The sequence below is a fragment of the Schistocerca piceifrons genome, chromosome 2 (assembly GCF_021461385.2).
Source record: "Schistocerca piceifrons isolate TAMUIC-IGC-003096 chromosome 2, iqSchPice1.1, whole genome shotgun sequence".
Taxonomy (NCBI): Eukaryota; Metazoa; Arthropoda; class Insecta; order Orthoptera; family Acrididae; genus Schistocerca; species Schistocerca piceifrons.
Window position 1 is genome coordinate 980,535,939 of NC_060139.1, and position 15,329 is coordinate 980,551,267.

Below are 15,329 nucleotides of genomic sequence, written 5' to 3' on the forward strand. Positions count from 1 at the left end.
AAGTGTATCAACGCCTGCTAGCAGCTAGGGTGTCTATTTAATTATCTTTTCATTTCTAGCAAAGCTGCATGGTCATCCACGGAGCTGTTCTTTCGGGAACAGATACTACCGTCATATATAGTTAAACGCAGTTGTTATCCGTTTGACCTATGGCAGCGCCATCTTGCAGGCCAACTATAGCGCCATCTGGTTCCCCCTTCAAGCTAGACGAGTTTCGTTCTTTGTAGTGTTTTCGTTTGATGCTTATTTCGTGAGATATTTGGCCCGGCCACTATCAATGGACCACTGTGTATATTTATATATCTTCCAGCTTAAACCGCCTTGGCGGGAGGAGAATATATACTAAACTCTGGCAGGCAGTATGTGAACAACTCCCGGTAGTGGCCAGGTTCTTAAACCCAGCCAGGCGCCAAGGCGCTGGCACAATCAAAGATTTTTGCACGAATCACAAATACATTACGATAACTCTGAAACATAGAAACACTCGACAGAACCTTTGACTCTATATATGGGTGAGCGTGTAAACGAGCACTACTGACAAATTCACAACTTTGATCTTAAGTATTTTACACAAGGACAACTCTATTAACAGAGGGCAGGCTTTGAAAACGCCAACATAAAATCATTTGATTACAAGAAACACAGAGCATTAGTAAAACTAGAACTATGCGACATAACATCTGAGGTCATCAGTCCCTTAGAACTACTTAAACCTAACTAAGGACATCACACACATCCATTCACGAGGCAGGATTCGAACCTGCGACCGTAGCAGTAGCGCGGTTCCAGACTGAAGCGCCTAGAACCTCCCGACCACAACGGCCGGCTGAAACTTTGGAGATAACTTTCAAATAATGGCCACCATTTAACTAGGCCAACTGAACTCTTCCACCATCTTAAACTTCGACCATGAAAGTCTCACCATAATAATAAGATTTAAATGCTTTTTAGTGCGTCGGTCAACGAAACACAATTACGACCGCGTACTTCCTATCACGTACACAATACGAATGACTGGGTTCCACAGCTTCACCGCTTCACTTCAAATTTTATTCCCAGCAGAGTCACAGAACTTTTATCTCCAAGCTGCCCATGTCACAAAACGCCCGATCAATTTCACACCACAACATATAATGGTCATCACGCTCGATCGGCAGCCGCTGACACTAGTCTCCCAGCGAATATCACGAGATCTCGAGGGTTACCCGTAGAAGGCCAACAACTTAATCCCTTAGCCCGTCAAACCGGAAGATCAGACAAGCGAAAATCAAAGATAGCTTAGCTCAACCAGAATCGATCTCAACGATACATGATCAAATTAATACTGGCGCCAGCACGCCACAGCTCATCGGTATTAGCCTGAAGTACTGTAGGTAAATCAGGAAAATCTGAATAAGCATTGCCAGGTGAATACTGCCTCCTGAGTACAAGGCCTACCAGTTTTAAGCTATGCTACCTAATTCGGTTTATCTCTAGTTTTCAATGCTATTCTAAAAAGTAGCTGTGTAAAAATGTAAAACGCTAGTGCCATACTGTTAATTCAAGCCCGCATCTCGTGGTCGTGCGGTAGCGTTCTCGCTTCCCTCGCCCGGGTTCCCGGGTTCGATTCCCGGCGGGGTCAGGGATTTTCTCTGCCTCGTGATGGCTGGGTGTTGTGTGCTGTCCTTAGGTTAGTTAGGTTTAATTAGTTCTAAGTTCTAGACGACTGATGACCTCAGTAGTTGAGTCGCATAGTGCTCAGAGCCATTTGAACCATTTTGTTAATTCAATTCTCATTACCAGTCACAGCGTACTCTGTGCACAATATACACACTATACGCACATTGTTTCCTAATTTAACATTATCAGCTGATGCGAGGACCATAGTAACGATGTCTCATTTCCAATCTTTTTACCGGAACTTTCTATTTACAGCTTGAGAATGTATCCCTCCATAACGAGTGAGATATTGAGCTCAGCGAGAAGGTAACGTGATAGTATTATTCACTGCGTAACTTTTGGGAGAAAGTGTTTTGAGAAAGGAATCTCTCAATGTACAGAATTTATTGATTTGTTTTTAAATAAGTTTGTTTTACTTACCTCTTTAATCTATTTTGACAATGTTTTGTACAGTGTTATTCCCTTGCAGGAAATGCTCTTCGATTTTGCATGGTCATACTTTCTTCGTAAATACAAGTTCACTCTAGCCCTTATTCCACAATCATGGACAGAGTTTTTTTTTAAATTTTTGATGTGTACAACTGATTAGTAAATGCACTCACATGGTATGAATAAAACCCCCAGAGTCTGGAAGAGCTCTTTACACTCAGCCCAGCTGCTGTTTCTGGTTATAATTCTTACGGCCGTTTTCTGTAGTTCGGCAACTGTGCTCATATTTTGTGTATTTGTTCCCCAGAGAAGAATTCAGTGGCTACGAATGGAGTGTGCAGATGAATAATATGAACGGAAAGGCGCAGAATATCACATTCTGAAGATGGAACTCTGAGGGCATAACACAATGAAAATTCTCTATCTGCTCTAGAACTTGATGCATCGTACTTCACTGTAAGTTTTCCGGTTTCCGCACGACTTGGGTAAATGTATTCAAAGGTGTACAGTATAGTCTTTTGTGTTTATTGTAACCGTCCGAATATGACAGGACTGCGCGGACTGAGCGGCATCAAACTGAGCCACACCCAACGCCTCGGCTTTCAGACAAACGTTAAAACAACGAGACAGTGGTACAGACGCTGCGTTGACGGGCTGCCATACTGAGACCAATTCATATCTCCTTTGAACTCTTTACTATTCGATCTCTTACAGATTCTGTTAGTGGTTGGCGAGGTAGAGAAAAAAAAAATGCAGTGAGGTGAATAAGCGTTATACTGCTCAGGAGGACAAATGGTAGGATGGAACGGATGATTATGACAAAGGAAGCGGCTAAGGACGTGGAAAATGTAAACTACGCTCCATAATTAAAAATCACAGGAACAGAATTTAGGAAATCACCACACGTTGAAAACAGAACTCAAACTGATTTTATAATGGTGGACAAAAGGTACAAAAAAATGGCTCTGAGCACTATGGGACTCAACTACTGAGGTCAGTAGTCCCCTAGAACTTAGAACTAGTTAAACCTAACTAACCTAAGGACATCACAAACATCCATGACCGAGGCAGGATTCGAACCTGCGACCGTAGCGGTCTTGCGGTTCCAGACTGCAGCGCCTTTAACCGCACGGCCACTTCGGCCGGCCAAAAGGTACAGAAACGGAGTTAAGCAGGTGCGCATATCTCCAGCTGCAAACGTGAGCGAAACTTCCTTATGTCAGAAATAAAAATTAAAGGACCGAAGTTCGATGTTGTGATGAAGAATTGGGAATTTGGGGACACAGAACTGGTGTAAGAGAGGCTCACAGAAGTGCAAACGTTTGAACCCATTAACGCGTTATAAGGCAGATATCCACTTGAAAATCTCAACAAATATTGGAATATGTCGAAAGATGGAATCATGAAAGCAGACAGAAAATATAGGTTAAGTGTGCTGTAGACGTAAGGTAAGTGTCAACATAAAGGTAGCATGAAATGAACCCTGGCCAAATACATATTGGTGTCCAAAATTATAGCAACAAACCGTTAATTGCCCACAATCTGTGCTGAGACTGAGGTCCCAGCGTGACCGCGTCTCGGCAGGGCGTGCTGCGGGGGCGGTGGCTTTGCAGCTCCTCTCTCTGGCTGCAGTATGCTGTTGTCCACAGTGACACTGGCATGGGGCTTCATGGAAGGCAAGTGTCTAAATCTAGATATAGTCAGGCAGGCTGTCAATAGGTGTCCGAATGATCGTGTTCTGCACAGAAGAAGGCATTCCGGTCAACGGACAACCACACGAACAGGTCACCCGTCAGGGCACCAGTCAAACGTTGTAGTGCTTGCCGGGTAGTCCCACATCCACAATCGCTGTGTACTCAGTCACAGAAGGCGCAGTATGGCACAGAGAAGATGCCTACCAGACTCTCCGTGGTGGAGTGCTATTGGAAGAATGCAATCAGGACAGTCGCAAAATGATGTGGCCGGATGGTTTGATGTGAATCTTTCTGTCGTTTTTCGGATGTGGCCACAGCTCTTAGAGGCATGAACTCTAACCCAAAGACCAGAGCAAGGCCGACCACGTGTGACATTAGAGAGGACCGTTATTTGGCTGTAAGGGGACGACGGTACCGCCTTAGTACAGGAAAAGCAACTGGCATCTGACCTAGTAGCATCAGTTGGACGTGTTTTATCGAGGAAAACGGTGTACAGAAGGCTTCGGCTGAATTGCCTTTACAGTCGGAGACATGCTGTATGTGTATCTCTGACGTGTCTTCACAGAAGGGAATGTCTAGAGTGGACTCGTCAACATGCCACCTTTGGAAGAGTGGGCTGATGTTATTTTCCCACATGTGTCCAGAATTCGTCTGGAGAGTGGTTCTTGACGGATTCGCGTCTGGAGGGAACGTGGAACACGTTTTCGGGACCCAAACACTCTGGAAAGAGAGCGATTTCTTGGAGCATCCCTGATGGTGTGGGCAGAGACTATGCTGACCACTCAAATATCTCTTCATGAAATTGTACAGGTGAAACGATAAGGTTTAACTGCTGTCAGATTGCCGGCCTGGGTGGCCGAGCGGTGCTACGCGCTACAATCTGGAACCGCGTGACCGCTACGGTCGCAGGTTCGATTCCTGCCTCTGGCATGGATGTGTGTGATGTCCTTAGGTTAGTTAGGTTTAAGTAGTTCTAAGTTCTAGGGGACTGGTGGCCTCAGTCCCATAGTGCTCTGAGGCATTTTTTTTCTGTCAGAAGCCGTCACCAGATCTCGGGATCTCATTTTCGGTTGTTATGAGGTACTGTGGGTCCAGACTTTGTACTGATGGACGATAACGCTCGACCTCATGGTACCCGGGTCGTTGATATTTTCTAGGAAACGAAAGATATTACACATATGGCGTGGCTTGCTCATTTTCCCGATTTGAATCCCATAGAACGTGTCTTCGATGCACTGGGGAGACGTCTTGCTTCACGTCGATATCCACCAATCACTTTCTAAGACTGCATGCAACTCCGCTTCTAGAATGAGAGTTACTGCCTCAACATGAGTCTGATGACATCATTCACAGCGAGCCCCGTCATGATCAGGCCTGTACTGCTGCCAGAGGTGATTACACCCCGTACTGAGCGCATTAACCAGTTGTCGGAATGAGTGAACAAATGTGTTAAGTTGGGAGAAAACGTAAAAAATTTTTAACTTTCTTTGTGCATGTTGCAGTTTATTACTTTCTGTTTTCCTTACATTTTTGGTAATATACTGTTGCCTTTGAATCCTGTTTTGTGGCAAAATAAATGTAACCTAGCAATATTTCTGTTTGTTGCTTTATTTTTAGACACTACTGTACATATGTACCTAAGTAGAACTGCTTTGATATGATACTGGCCACACCTTCTTCTTAGGGGTTAGTCGGAATGTTATCGGGAGTTCTAAGATGTGATCGCAGTTAATTTTATTAGTTTCTCTTCCTTTGTAGTATGTACTCAGCTTTTCCTCTTTGGGAATGTTTGGCAATAACCCAACCTAACACAGTAGACGGATGCTATCCAACCGAAGTAGAGAACGTGGTATATACCCAACTTCTCATTTGTCAGAATGTGTGGCACTGATGAATTAATCCACTCTCACACAGTGGATAGTTTCATATCTAACCGAAATGGAGAAAGTTTTTTTCAGTGTCTTAATAGCTAAACACTTTTCTATCGCTTAAAGAAGGTTAGACATTCGGCGTAAACTGTCAGATGACTAGAGGTGGAACGTAATGACCTTGTCAAGGACATAACACAACTAGTGAGGTCACAGAGTCTGTTCAGACGAGTCTCCATCACAAAGGAAGAGGGGTAATATAATTAATCCTTTAATTCTGATCACGGTTTCGAACTCCAACAAATTTTCAAGTAACCCGAACAGGGTTCTTAATATTGGTTACTCAATTAATACTTCTAAACTAAGTTTCCCAGGTGAGTAGATACATCCAAGGTATTGTCTACATAGAGGATCATCGGTTGGAATGGCAGTATAATTTTGGCAGTCCCCGTTTATTTAACAGAGGAAATGCCCTGGCCGTTATTTCGAATCGTCGTTGATTCTCCCACGATCTGGGAATCCGCGTCGGTTCGGGTCACCCCACCTGAAGGCAAAACCCGGCCGCTCCAGTCGGCCAGAACAGTAGGAACGGTTTCACTTCCAACTTCTGTTTGGTTGGCTACAGTATATGGTGGAGGTGACCTGCAGTAGTCCACCTTCTTCATCTTCTTCTTCTTCTTCTTCACCACTATAGCCCTTGGTGGGCCTTGGCCTCCCCAACAATCTTCCGTCATATCTCTCTGTTCTCAGCTTTTTTCTTCCATTCACGGATCCCCATCTCGGCAAGGTCAGCCAGTACATCGTCCATCCATCTAGCTCCTGGTCTGCCCTTCCTTCTGTTGGAATACAGTCTGGCCTTCATTATTCGCTTGGGCATCCTGTCTTCCGTCATCCTTCTCACATGTCCTAACCAACGTATTTTTTGAGATTTGATAAATTTCAATAGATCTTTCCCTTGTATAAGCTGCTGTATTTCATGGTTGTATCTCACTCTCCAACCTTCTGCCTCTCTCAAAGGCCCATTGATTTTTCGCAACATTTTCCTTTCAAATGCCCTTAGGCATTTGCTGTCTGCTTCTGTCACTGTCCATGTTTCTGATCCATATGTGGGAACAGGTGGCACAACGGAATAGTATACGTTCATTTTAATTGTTCTTGTAATTAGAGAGTTCTTGAGTATCTTTAGGTTTGTATAATAGGCTTTGTTTCCTGCTTATATCCTTTCTTTAACACATTTTCTCATACTATTATCATTGGTTAGGAGAACACCTAAATAATGGAAGCATCTAACAGCTTTGGAGTATTTATCAGAGATCTTCAGGTCCTGTGGTGTTCTTTGGGCTTCAGAATTGGACATAATCATGTATTCTGTCTTGCTTTCATTTACAGTAAGTCCAATTCTTGTTTCTTCTGCTTCCATTTGTCTATATATTTCTTTAAGCGATGTCAATCCCTTGCCACGATGACAATATCATCTGCATAGGCGCATATCTGGCTGGACTGCATCATTATTGTTCCTCTTTTATCTTGTACGATGCTAGGCAGTGCTAAGTTAAACAGGACTGCAGACTGTTTTACTCCATCCTCAAAGTTATTCACTTACACGTTTGCTTTCGTATCTTTTATCGTTAGCCCAATTAACTTTCTCAGTTGATCACAGATGCCCAATTCTTTCAGCACTTTATACAATGCAGGTCTATTAATACTATAGAAAGCTTGTTTAAAGTCAACGAAAAGGAAATGGAGATCTATTTCATACTCATAAAATTTTTTCATTATTTGTCTAACAACAAACAACTGGTCAGCTGTACCTATGTTTGGTCGGAATCCACGTTGGTATTATCCGAGTATCTTTACAGCGCCCTTCTTTATTCTTTCGTTCAGCACTCCAGAGGAAATCTTACATACTGTATTCAGTAGGGTTGTGGCTCTATAGTTTTCACAATTGAGCTTTTCTGCTTTCTTCTATATTGGGGTTATTATTCCAGTATTCCACTCAACCGGCATGCTTTCATTTACCCATACGTTCTTCACTGGTTTAAATATTCCACGTTTTGGAGGTTGACCCCCTGATTTTATTAGTTCTGACGCGATCCCATCTTCACCGTGTGCATGGTTATTTCTTAGTTTATTTATCACTGTTTCCACTTCCAGCATTGTTGGGTTTTTGCCTCATCTCTTTCAATTTCCCTTGCCTCTGTGTTCTCTTCCTGTTCCTGTGTACCTCTTGGTGCCTGAGCTGAGATTTTGTTGAGAATATCTTCAATGTATTCTGCCCACCTCTGCAATATTTCTTGTTCATCACTTACTATCTCACTGTTTCTGTTTTTGCATGCATTTTGTTTGGGTTGAAATTTTTTTTTCATCTTTCCCACAGCATGATAGAATTTCTTCGTTTCATTCTGTTCCTTAAATTCTTCTATCTCCTTAAAGTTTGATTTCAGCCATTTTTTTGCGTGTTTCTTCGGCATTGGATCTAAATTCTTTGTACACCTCCACGTTTCTTCTTTTTTCTCTCTGTATCATTCTCAGTCTTACTGCATTTTTACGTTCTGTTACTAGCCTGAGTTTATGATCAAACCACTCATCTCGTGTATTTATTCTCATCCCGGCTATGTCTTCTATTGCCTCTTTCAGCGCTTTCTTTATCGTTGTCCATCTCTCTTGGATTCCCATTGTTTCCTCGCTGGGAGTCAGTGAATCTCAAACGTTTGCTTGGTGTGCTTTCACAACTTCTGGGTCATTCAGTTTTTCTGTGTCACAGTTTGTATTATTCTTCATTCCAGGTTTAAGTGTTACGGTTAGTTTCTCTCTCAGTACAGATTTTACAGCATAGTGGTCTGGTCACAGTTACGGCTCCTGCAGCTCCTCACATCGCTAACTGTACGTAGTATGTCGTGCCTTTACTAACACATGATCTGTTTGATAGACTCCTCCACTTAAATTTGATTTCCATGTCGCGAGATGTCTTCTTTCATGTGGGAAACATGTGTTCCTGATGACTGGATTATTTCTGGCAGTGAACTGACATAACATTTCTCCATCCTTGTTACTTTCTTCATGTAATGTGTATCTCCCAGATACACTCGCATATTCTCTTCACCCAACCTGAGCATTAAAATCTCCCATAACCAAGAATATATCACGCTTTTGTACTTTACTTCATGCGCTTTCTAGATCATCACAAAACTTTTCGTTTATTTCTTCTTCTGCTTTCTCTGTTGGTGCATATGCTATTATTATTGTTATATTTCTGTATTTCCCTTTCACTCTTAGTCTGCTAACACTTTTACCATCCTCCTTCGTTATAATAAATCAAGTTCTGGCTTGTCCTGTTCTTCTGTTTGGCTCGCTATACGTCAGAGAATACTCGGGCATATGTATTGTCCTTGCCATCTTAATTCTTGTAGCGCCACAATGCTGTACTAGAACTTCATGATCTCATCAGCAATTTCTTTCATTTTTCCAGATTTAAACATTGTTCATACATTCCATGTTACTATTGCTCAATCTTTTGTCGTTTTTCTTGGCCGTGGTCGCGGTTTTTTTTCTTTTTTTTTTTCGTCAGAGGCTCTTGTCGAAGTCCTGTAACATGTCAGTTATACAATGTGTGGTTATCGGCCCCACGCCGAACCCCATGGAGGACCTCGATGTCTTTAGGGTTTACTCTCCCAGGGGCAACGGCCTTGTCGCAGTGGATAGACCGGTTCCCGTCAGATCGCCGAAGTTAAGCGCTGTCGGGCGTGGCCGGCACTTGGATGGGTGACCATCCGGGCTGCCATGCGCTGTTGCCATTTTTCGGGGTGCACTCAGCCACGTAATACCAACTCAGGAGCTACTCGAGTGAACAGTAGTGGATCCGGTCAAAGAAAACCATCATAACGACCGGGAGAGCGGTGTGCTGACCGCAGGCCCCTCCTTTCTGCATCGTCAGCTGAGGACGACATGGCTGTCGCATGGTCCCAATGGGCCACTTGTGGTCTGAAGACGGACTGCTGTACTCCCCTATGGAGGTTGGCTTCCGTACGGCTACAGAGCGCCCCCCCCCCCTCCCATGTCCACTGTTGCGGGACATAATTCGTCTGGCTCTTCAGTCGAGACCAGTCCAGATTGGGTGACCCTGCCAGTAGCTACGCTACTGCCGGCATAGCTCTCGACTTCATCGAGGCACGTAAACCGTCCCATCCTGCAATGAAGGTGCCTACGATAAGGCAGTGTCCCTGGGAGGGCAGTCTTCCACTGAGCCTTTAAATAGTCCGGAGAGCGGTTCTCCACCCCATTCCGTTGCAGTTACTAAATATGTCGACAACGCGAGTCTCATTCTGGAGCAGTCACCGCCATTCTGTGGCAAGTGTTTTGTCTTCCATTGCCTTGGAAGCAGCCTTGTGCTAATATTCATTACTTGCTTGTAGTCTTTACAACTACAAAGCAGGCTGCACTTATAATGGGTGCGTCTGTGCCGTCGCTATATTTGCACTCCGAGATACCGGTGCTGCAGATCGGAACGTAGCGTGGCAAGCACTATTGTCCAGCCTGTATTACTGTGACCGCATTCTTAATCAATGGCTGGTTTTCTTGCTATAGTGATTCTCACTACTTCATTTTGCGCTAAGGACTGGTCTTTGTCCGCAGCTTGTGGTCGTGCGGTAGCGTTCTCGCTTCCCACCCCCGGGTCCCCGGGTTCGATTCCCGGCGGGGTCAGGGATATTCTCTGCCTTGTGATAACAGGGTGTTGTGTGCTGTCCTTAGGTTAGTTAGGTTTAAGTAGCTCTAAGTTCTAGGGGACTGATGACCTCAGAAGTTAAGTCCCATAGTGCTCTGAGGCATTTTTTTGCTGTCAGAAGCCGTCACCAGATCTCGGGATCTCATTTTCGGTTGTTATGAGGTACTGTGGGTCCAGACTTTGTACTGATGGACGATAACGCTCGACCTCATGGTACGCGGGTCGTTGATATTTTCTAGGAAACGAAAGATATTGCACATATGGCGTGGCTTCCTCATTTTCCCGATTTGTGTCCCATAGAACGTGTCTTCGATGCACTGGGGAGACGTCTTGCTTCACTTCGATATCCACCAATCACTTTCTAAGACTGCATGTAACTCGGCTTCTAGAATGAGAGTTACTGCCTCAACATGAGTCTGATGACATCATTCACAGCGAGCCCCGTCATGATCAGGCCTGTACTGCTGCCAGAGGTGATTACACCCCGTACTGAGCGCGTTGACCAGTTGTCGGAATGGGTGTGCAAATGTGTTAAGTTGGGAGAAAACGTAGAAATTTTTTAAGTTTCTTTGTGCATGTTGCAGTTGATTACGTTCTGTTTTCCTTACATTTTTGGTAATATACTGTTGCCTTTGAATCCTGTTTTGTGGCAAAATAAATGTAACCTAGCAATATTTCTGTTTGTTGCTTTAATTTTAGACACCACTGTACATATGTACCTAAGTAGAAGTGCATTGATATGATACTAGCTACACCTTCTTCTTAGGGGTTAGTCGGAATTTTATCGTGAGTTCTAAGATGTGATCACAGTTAATTTTGTTACTTTCTCTTCCTTTGTAGTATGTACTCAGCTTTTCCTCTTTGGGAATGTTTGGCAATAACCCAACCTAACACAGTAGACGGATGCTATCCAACCGAAGTAGAGAACGTGATACATACTCAACTTCTCGTGTGTCAGAATGTGTGACACTGATGAATTGATCCACTCTCACACAGTGGATGGTTTCCTATCTAACCGAAATGGAGAAAGTTTTTTTCAGTGTCTTAATAGCTAAACACTTTTCCATCGCTTAAAGGTTAGACATTCGGCGTAAACAGTCAGAGGACTAGAGGTGGAACGCAGTGACCTTGTCAAGGACATAACACAACTAGTGAGGTCACAGAGTCTGTTCAGACGAGTCTCCATCACAAAGGAAGAGGGGTAATATAATTAATCCTTTAATTCTGATCACGGTTTCGAACTCCAACAAATTTTCAAGTAACCCGAACAGGATCCTTGATATTGGTTACTCAATTAATATTTCTAAACTAAGTTTCCCAGGTGAGTAGATACATCCAAGGTATTGTCTACATAGAGGATCATCGGTTGGAATGGCAGTATAATTTTGGCAGTCCCCGTTTATTTAATAGAGGAAATGCCCTGGCCGTTATTTCGAATCGTCGTTGATTCTCCCACGTTCTGGGAATCCGCGCCGGTTCGGGTCACCCCACCTGAAGGCAAGAACTCGGCCGCTCCAGTCGGCCAGAACAGTAGGAACGGTTTCACTTCCAACTTCTGTTTGGTTGGCTACAGTATATGGTGGAGGTGAACTGCAGTAGTCCACCTTCTTCATCTTCTTCTTCTTCTTCTTCACCACTATAGCCCTTGGTGGGCCTTGGCCTCCCCAACAATCTTCCGTCATATCTCTCTGTTCTCAGCTTTTTTCTTCCATTCACGGATCCCCATCTCGGCAAGGTCAGCCAGCACATCGTCCATCCATCTAGCTCCTGGTCTGCCCTTCCTTCTGTTGGAATACAGTCTGGCCTTCATTATTCGCTTGGGCATCCTGTCTTCCGTCATCCTTCTCACATGTCCTAACCAATGTATTTTTTGAGATTTGATAAATTTCAATAGATCTTTCCCTTGTATAAGCTCCTGTATTTCATGGTTGTATCTCACTCTCCAACCTTCTGCCTCTCTCAAAGGCCCATTGATTTTTCGCAACATTTTCCTTTCAAATGCCCTTAGGCATTTGCTGTCTGCTTCTGTCACTGTCCATGTTTCTGATCCATATGTGGGAACAGGTGGCACAACGGAATAGTATACGTTCATTTTAATTGTTCTTGTAATTAGAGAGTTCTTGAGTATCTTTAGGTTTGTATAATAGGCTTTGTTTCCTGCTTATATCCTTTCTTTAACACATTTTCTCATACTATTATCATTGGTTAGGAGAACACCTAAATAATGGAAGCATCTAACAGCTTTGGAGTATTTATCAGAGATCTTCAGGTCCTGTGGTGTTCTTTGGGCTTCAGAATTGGACATAATCATGTATTCTGTCTTGCTTTCATTTACAGTAAGTCCAATTCTTGTTTCTTCTGCTTCCATTTGTCTATATATTTCTTTAAGCGATGTCAATCCCTTGCCACGATGACAATATCATCTGCATAGGCGCATATCTGGCTGGACTGCATCATTATTGTTCCTCTTTTATCTTGTACGATGCTAGGCAGTGCTAAGTTAAACAGGACTGCAGACTGTTTTACTCCATCCTCAAAGTTATTCACTTACACGTTTGCTTTCGTATCTTTTATCGTTAGCCCAATTAACTTTCTCAGTTGATCACAGATGCCCAATTCTTTCAGCACTTTATACAATGCAGGTCTATTAATACTATAGAAAGCTTGTTTAAAGTCAACGAAAAGGAAATGGAGATCTATTTCATACTCATAAAATTTTTTCATTATTTGTCTAACAACAAACAACTGGTCAGCTGTACCTATGTTTGGTCGGAATCCACGTTGGTATTATCCGAGTATCTTTACAGCGCCCTTCTTTATTCTTTCGTTCAGCACTCCAGAGAAAATCTTACATACTGTATTCCGTAGGGTTGTGGCTCTATAGTTTTCACAATTGAGCTTTTCTGCTTTCTTCTATATTGGGGTTATTATTCCAGTATTCCACTCAACTGGCATGCTTTCATTTACCCATACGTTCTTCACTGGTTTAAATATTCCACGTTTTGGAGGTTGACCCCCTGATTTTATTAGTTCTGACGCGATCCCATCTTCACCGTGTGCATGGTTATTTCTTAGTTTATTTATCACTGTTTCCACTTCCAGCATTGTTGGGTTTTTGCCTCATCTGTTTCAATTTCCCTTGCCTCTGTGTTCTCTTCCTGTTCCTGTGTACCTCTTGGTGCCTGAGCTGAGATTTTGTTGAGAATATCTTCAATGTATTCTGCTCACCTCTGCAATATTTCTTGTTCATCACTTACTATCTCACCGTTTCTGTTTTTGCATGCATTTTGTTTGGGTTGAAATTTTTTTTTCATCTTTCCCACAGCATGATAGAATTTCTTCGTTTCATTCTGTTCCTTAAATTCTTCTATCTCTTTAAAGTTTGATTTCAGCCATTTTTTTGCGTGTTTCTTCGGCATTGGATCTAAATTCTTTGTACACCTCCACGTTTCTTCTTTTTTCTCTCTGTATCATTCTCAGTCTTACTGCATTTTTACGTTCTGTTACTAGCCTGAGTTTATGATCAAACCACTCATTTCGTGTATTTATTCTCATCCCGGCTATGTCTTCTATTGCCTCTTTCAGCGCTTTCTTTATCGTAGTCCATCTCTCTTGGATTCCCATTGTTTCCTCGCTGGGAGTCAGTGAATCTCAAACGTTTGCTTGGTGTGCTTTCACAACTTCTGGGTCATTCAGTTTTTCTGTGTCACAGTTTGTATTATTCTTCATTCCAGGTTTAAGTGTTACGGTTAGTTTCTCTCTCAGTACAGCTTTTAAAGCATAGTGGTCTGGTCACAGTTACGGCTCTTGCAGCTCCTCACATCGCTAACTGTACGTAGTATGTCGTGCCTTTACTAACACATGATCTGTTTGATAGACTCCTCCACTTAAATTTGATTTCCATGTCGCGAGATGTCTTCTTTCATGTGGGAAACATGTGTTCCTGATGACTGGATTATTTCTGGCAGTGAACTGACATAACATTTCTCCATCCTTGTTACTTTCTTCATGTAATGTGTATCTCCCAGATACACTCCCATATTCTCTTCACCCAACCTGAGCATTAAAATCTCCCATAACCAAGAATATATCACGCTTTTGTACTTTACTTCATGCGCTTTCTAGATCATCACAAAACTTTTCGTTTGTTTCTTCTTCTGCTTTCTCTGTTGGTGCATATGCTATTATTATTGTTATATTTCTGTATTTCCCTTTCACTCTCAGTCTGCTAACACTTTTACCATCCTCCTTCGTTATAATGAATCAAGTTCTGGCTTGTCCTGTTCTTCTGTTTGGCTCGCTATACGTCAGAGAATACTCGGGCGTATGTATAGTCCTTGCCATCTTAATTCTTGTAGCGCCACAATGCTATACTAGAACTTCATGAGATCATCAGCAATTTCTTTCATTTTTCCAGATTTAAACATTGTTCGTACATTCCATGTTACTATTTCTCTATCTTTTGTCGTTTTTCTTTGCCGTGGTCGCGTTTTTTTTTTTTTTTTTCTCCTTCATCATCAGCGGCTCTTGTTGAAGTCCTGTAATATGTCAGTTATACAATGTGTGGTTATCGGCCCCACGCCCAACCCCATGGAGGACCTCGATGTCTTTAGGGTTTACTCTCCCAGGGGTAACGGCCTTGTCGCAGTGGATACACCGGTTCCCGTCAGATCGCCGAAGTTAAGCGCTGTCGGGCGTGGCCGGCACTTGGATGGGTGACCATCCGGGCCGCCATGCGCTGTTGCCATTTTTCGGGGTGCACTCAGCCACGTGATACCAACTCAGGAGCTACTCGAGTGAACAGTAGCGGATCCGGTCAAAGAAAACCATCATAACGACCGGGAGAGCGGTGTGCTGACCACAGGCCCCTCCGTTCTGCATCGTCAGCTGAGGACGACATGGCTGTCGCATGGTCCCAATGGGCCACTTGTGGCCTGAAGACGGACTGCTGTACTC

At 43.2% G+C, this 15,329-nt stretch overlaps 2 pseudogenes; both read left to right on the forward strand.

Annotated features, from left to right (window-relative positions):
- The first annotated feature begins 9,326 nt into the window (after positions 1-9,326).
- Positions 9,327-9,444, forward strand: LOC124778212 (annotated as a pseudogene).
- A 5,558-nt stretch (positions 9,445-15,002) lies between these two features.
- Positions 15,003-15,120, forward strand: LOC124778779 (annotated as a pseudogene).
- Positions 15,121-15,329: the final 209 nt, after the last annotated feature.